Genomic DNA, 6,480 nt, shown 5'->3' on the forward strand with positions numbered 1-6,480 from the left:
TTAGGTTATGAGTTGCTGCTGCTGCGTATTTATATATACCCAAAACATTTGTGTTGCGAAATTAAAACCTGTTGCGAATTCAGAAATCGAGTTGTGAATTTAAAATTCAGTATTGCGATAGTGAGAATCTCGTTGCGATTAGGAAAATCGCAATGCGAACACGTAAATCGCAATGCGATTACGTAAATCGCAATGCGAATTAGAAAAATCGCAATGCGATTTCGTAAATCGCATTGCGATTTACGTATTCGCATTGCGATTTACGTAATCGCATTGCGATTTACGTAATCGCATTGTGATTTTCCTAATTCGCATTGCGATTTACGTATTCGCATTGCGAATTAGGAAAATTGCAACACGAATTTGAGAAATCGCAATGCGATAGTTAGAATCGCGTTGCGAATCTGGAAACTGATTTGCGATACCGGAGATCGCGTTGCGAATTATCGATCGCATTGCGATTTAGTTGGTCATTTTGGCAAATCCAAAAAAAATTGGTTAAAATCATATATTATAAGGCATTTTTGATCACTGAGGTTATTTTCTCAAAAAAAAAAAAAGCTTCATCTAGACAAAATTACCGATTAAGCCGGTAGCAAAACAATGCTTATGACTCTAAATTTAGAGATTAAAATTTAATTCTTTTAGAAGTAATCGATATCAGTATGGTTTATGAGTATTGTTTAGGTGTTGATATATCCATCTGTATCGACTATAACAGGGAATCTCATAAGATATAGACTTTAACACAAGATTGATTTCATCGAGAATGTATTCAAGGAATATCAATATAATCAAGCTGGTAACAACAAAGACCGATCGGATAAAGAATTTCAAATTTTTAATTTTTCTACAAATCTTTTAATATTTATATTCTTCAACTTCTTGAAATGTTTTTTTTTTAATTTTTACTGATTTCATTACTTGTTATTTTATAAAATTTAAAAAATTTTTTAGAATCGGGTTACCATACAATAATAAACACTATAAAAACCAAGGCTAAAAGGGGCAATTCCCCTCTAGGGTTTTGTTGCGAGCATATTTATATAATTGAATATCACAGAATCTAGGGTTTAGAGCGGGCTCTGCTGTCTGGATTTCAAGTAGCTTCAATCGAAAATGGTTAAAACCCATTTCTATCTTCAATTTTCTCTTAAGATTTCCGAAACTAATTTTGATTTGATGTTCATTTTCCTCTTTTTTACGTTTATGTCTTCAGTAGCATTCTTTACTTTAGATATACTTTAGATAGACAATGGGTTACTTCTATTTTATGTATTATTCATTTGATGGGTTTTTTCGTGTTTAGCAACATTTGTTTGGTTTGCTTAATATTGGTTCAATCTGTGAAATATTTAGTATCATTAGTTTATCATTGATTTTTAGTTCAGTTGGAATGCAGGTGCTTAATGCGATTATTAAGATGTTTGTGTGTTAAAAGTCTCCATTGTTTCAAGATTCTGAATGTGATAGGTAGATTTTTGTATTGGAAAACTTCATTAACTATTGCTCAAGTTGGGATAAATGATGTTTGTATGCCACTTATCTCATCATATTGTTATTCTTAAAGAATGTGTTAATTTTTCTGATCTTTTAGTATCAATTGTGTTTTTGACACTCTTCTTTGAGTTGTTTATTTGCTTGTCCCAAATGTAATTTGAATACAGTCTTTTTTTCCTGATACATAATATATATTCATTTTTTTTCTTTAGACTTTCATGTATTTACAGTCATATTTATATCCATGTGTTTGGATATGATACTTTTAGAAAACAAAGGGTCGGTCTAATGTAGGTGTCACCCGTCTGCGTTTATGGTTATGATCTCTGATTTACATGTTATGATGCACAGCCTAAGCAAATTCATGAGATCAAAGACTTCCTTCTCAATGCCAGAAGGAAAGATGCACGTTCGTGAAGATCAAGAAGAGCAGAGATGTAGTTAAGTTCAAGGTCCGTTGCTCCAAGTACTTGTACACACTTTGTGTCCGATGCCGAGAAGGCTGACAAGTTGAAGCAGTCCCTTCCTCCAGGTAAATTGTTATGCATTAATAGAGTAGCCTCTTCTCTTTTTTGAATGAACCAGCGTGTTATAGAATTGTAGATATGATACTTTTAGAAACCAAAGGGTCGGTCTAATGTAGGTGTCACCCGTCTGCGTTTATGGTTATGATCTCTGATTTACATGTTATGATGCACAGCCTAAGCAAATTCATGAGATCAAAGACTTCCTTCTCACTGCCAGAAGGAAAGATGCACGTTCGGTGAAGATCAAGAAGAGCAGAGATGTAGTTAAGTTCAAGGTCCGTTGCTCCAAGTACTTGTACACAGTTTGTGTGTCCGATGCCGAGAAGGCTGACAAGTTGAAGCAGTCCCTTCCTCCAGGTAAATTGTTATGCATTAATAGAGTAGCCTCTTTCTTTGTTTTGAATGAACCAGCGTGTTATAGAATTGTAGATATGATACTTTTAGAAAACAAAGGGTCAGTCTAATGTAGGTGTCACCCGTCTGCGTTTATGGTTATGATCTCTGATTTACATGTTATGATGCACAGCCTAAGCAAATTCATGAGATCAAAGACTTCCTTCTCACTGCCAGAAGGAAAGATGCACGTTCGGTGAAGATCAAGAAGAGCAGAGATGTAGTTAAGTTCAAGGTCCGTTGCTCCAAGTACTTGTACACACTTTGTGTGTCCGATGCCTAGATGGCTGACAAGTTGAAGCAGTCCCTTCCTCCAGGTAAATTGTTATGCATTAATAGAGTAGCCTCTTTCTTTGTTTTGAATGAACCAGCGTGTTATAGAATTGTAGATATGATACTTTTAGAAAACAAAGTCGGTCTAATGTAGGTGTCACCCGTCTGCGTTTATGGTTATGATCTCTGATTTACATGTTATGATGCACAGCCTAAGCATATTCATGAGATCAAAGACTTCCTTCTCACTGCCAGAAGGAAAGATGCACGTTTGGTGAAGATCAAGAAGAGCAGAGATGTAGTTAAGTTCAAGGTCCGTTGCTCCAAGTACTTGTACACACTTTGTGTGTCCGATGCCGAGAAGGCTGACAAGTTGAAGCAGTCCCTTCCTCTAGGTAAATTGTTATGCATTAATAGAGTAGCCTCTTTCTTTGTTTTGAATGAACCAGCGTGTTATAGAATTGTAGATATGATACTTTTAGAAAACAAAGGGTCGGTCTAATGTAGGTGTCACCCGTCTGGATTTATGGTTATGATCTCTGATTTACATGTTATGATGCACAGCCTAAGCAAATTCATGAGATCAAAGACTTCCTTCTCACTGCCAGAAGAAAAGATGCACGTTCGGTGAAGATCAAGAAGAGCAGAGATGTAGTTAAGTTCAAGGTCCGTTTCTCCAAGTACTTGTACACACTTTGTGTGTCCGATGCAGAGAAGGCTGACAAGTTGAAGCAGTCCCTTTCTCCAGGTAAATTGTTATGCATTAATAGAGTAGCCTCTTCTCTTTGTTTTGAATGAACCAGCGTGTTATAGAATTGTAGATATGATACTTTTAGAAAACAAAGGGTCGGTCTAATGTAGGAGTCACCCTCTGCGTTTATGGTTATGATCTCTGATTTACATGCTATGATGCACAGCCTAAGCAAATTCATGAGATCAAAGACTTCCTTCTCACTGCCAGAAGGAAAGATGCACGTTCGGTGAAGATCAAGAAGAGCAGAGATGTAGTTAAGTTCAAGGTCCGTTGCTCCATGTAATTGTACACAGTTTGTGTGTCCGATGCCGAGAAGGCTGACAAGTTGAAGCAGTCCCTTCCTCCAGGTAAATTGTTATGTGTCGAGAATATCTAAATTAAATATTAGATAGGATCAGTTTTAATTAGATAGAATCAGTTTTTATTCTATTAGTTATTAGATAGGATCATTTTTAATTAGATAGAATCAGTTTTTTATTCTATTAGTTATTAGATAGGATCATTTTTAATTAGATAGAATCATTTTTATTATGTTGCTAATTTTATGCATCTTTTTATGTAAAGTTGTTACATTGTAAACTCTATTTAAGTCAGCCATATTCAGCAGAAATAAACACGATTTATTCTGAACAAGTTTTTTTTTCTTTATGGTGTCAGAGCCAAAATGGCCAAATTCTACGATGATACCTCTGGTATCGACTCTATGAGTTCTACTCGCTCACCTTCAATCACCCTAAACACTGAATCCTTCCAAAACATATCCATCACTTCTCACAAGTTGAATGGAAATAATTTCTTACAGTGGTCACAATCTGTGAAACTGTTTATTCGTGGCCGTGGAAAATTCGGCTATCTCTCAGGTATCACTACGAAACCTGCCGAAGAAGAAGAATCTGAAAGATGGGAGGCAGAAAACTCGATGATTATGTCTTGGCTCATAAATTCCATGGATCCGAGTGTAGGGAGAACTTATCTCTTCCTACCTACTGCTCATGACATTTGGAATGCTGTGAACGAGACCTATTCTGATCTCGGGAATGCAGGACAATGGTTTGAACTAAAAACTCGATTATGGAGGCTAAAACAAGGAGAAAAAACTGTCACTCAATACTACACTGAACTCAAGACCTTGTGGCAAGAGGTTGACATGTTCAGCGACTATGAATGGAGTTGTGCTAAGGACAGGGCTCTATTCCAGAAGATGGTGGAAAAAGAACGCGTCTTCGAATTCCTTGTCGGCCTTAACAAGGAATTGGATGAAGTCAGAGGGCGCATCCTTGGTCGTGAACCACTACCAAGCACAAGAGAAGTCTTCTCCGAAGTCAGACGAGAGGAGAGCCGGCGGACAGTCATGCTTGGAGGCCACTCACCAAATCCCACCGAGTCTTCTGCCTTGTTCTCGGGTCAGCCACCACGTCGAAACGATCGTCGGAACGACAGAGATCGGCCAATCTGCGAGCACTGCAACAAGCCGGGACACACTAAAGCCAAGTGTTGGAAGCTACACGGGAAGCCAGCCGAGAATTTTTCAGCCAATCGAAATTCTCGTAATGCAAAGGGATTCCATGCCTCATCTGAAGATGCTTCTGAAGAGCCGAAACCTGCCTCAGAACTGTCTGCCTTCAGCAAAGAACAACTAGAGCAATTGTATCAACTAATGAGTTCTCATTCCATATCCAACACTCCTAACCCATCATCTTATATTGCCTCTTCATCATTAGCCCAGAAAGGTACATATCCTACAGCTTTCATAGCCGGTTCTAAATCAAACCCTTGGATCATAGATTCAGGGGCAACAGATCACATGACCGGTAATTCCTCCATATTCTCATCTTATTTTCCTTTATCTGGTAATCTGAAGGTAAAAATTGCTGATGGCTCCCTAACCTCTATAGCTGGAAAAGGCTCTATCATTATTTCTCCATCTCTCACATTACTAAATGTCCTACATGTCCCAAAGCTCTCTTGCAATCTCATCTCTGTTAATCGTATTATTCATGATTGCAAATGCATTGCTACAATAACATTTGCTGGATTTGAATTTCAGGACCCTTGTTCGGGGAAGATGATTGGCAATGCTAAGGAGGTTGATGGACTTTATCACTTGGTCACGGACAATCCTTCAAATAAACAAGTTCAGAAACTGAGATGCTTTACTACCTTGTCTTGTGAGAATGAAATAATGTTGTGGCATTATAGGTTAGGCCATCCTAGTTTTAATTATTTGAAATATTTGTTTCCAAATCTTTTCAAAAAAAAAGACGGTTTTTCTTTTCAGTGTGAAGCTTGTGAATTGGCAAAACATCATAGATCTGTTTATCCATCTTTAAAGTATATGCCATCAAAACCTTTTTCTCTTGTGCATAGTGATATTTGGGGCCCTTCACGAGTAAAAACAGTCTCAGGATCTAGATGGTTCATCACATTCATTGATGATCACACTAGAGTCACGTGGATTTATTTACTAAAACAAAAATCCGAGGCAGCAAGTGTTTTCAAAAATTTTCACTCACTGATCAATACTCAGTTTCAAGCAAATATTCAAGTTCTTAGAACCGATAATGATCGAGAATATTTTAATGCAATCTTAGGTGATTTTTTGAAACAAAAAGGAATTATTCATCACAGTTCTTGCGTTGATACTCCCCAACAAAATGGAGTTGCTGAAAGAAAAAATAGGCATTTATAGAGGTGACTAGGGCTTTACTGTTTGCTATGAATGTTCCTAATCGTTTTTGGAATGAAGCACTCTTAACAGCGTCTTATTTGATAAATCGAATGCCTACAAGAGTTCTTAATTATATTACTCCTTTGCAAGCTCTAAAGAATATGTTTCCTGAAAATAGATCTTTCACTGATTTAACACCTAAAATTTTTGGTTGCATTGCTTTTGTTCATATACACGGCCAAAATAGAGGAAAACTCGATCCCCGAGCACATAAATGCATATTTCTAGTTTTTCACCAACACAAAAAGGGTATAAATGCTTTGATCCTAAATCTGGGAAGTATTATGTGAGTATGGATGTCACGT

At 37.1% G+C, this 6,480-nt stretch overlaps 1 long non-coding RNA gene across 1 annotated transcript; it reads left to right on the forward strand.

The window, feature by feature from the left end:
- Positions 1 to 1,063: 1,063 nt before the first annotated feature.
- LOC120192163 lies at positions 1,064 to 3,653 on the forward strand. The gene is made up of 6 exons (XR_005522756.1): positions 1,064 to 1,122; positions 2,201 to 2,384; positions 2,554 to 2,737; positions 2,905 to 3,088; positions 3,258 to 3,441; positions 3,611 to 3,653. It is a non-coding gene; the product is annotated as an uncharacterized LOC120192163 (long non-coding RNA).
- The last annotated feature ends 2,827 nt before the right edge of the window (positions 3,654 to 6,480 follow it).

This window comes from Hibiscus syriacus, unplaced genomic scaffold (genome assembly GCF_006381635.1).
Source record: "Hibiscus syriacus cultivar Baekdansim isolate YM2019G1 unplaced genomic scaffold, ASM638163v2 tig00116971_pilon, whole genome shotgun sequence".
Classification (NCBI taxonomy): Eukaryota; Viridiplantae; Streptophyta; class Magnoliopsida; order Malvales; family Malvaceae; genus Hibiscus; species Hibiscus syriacus.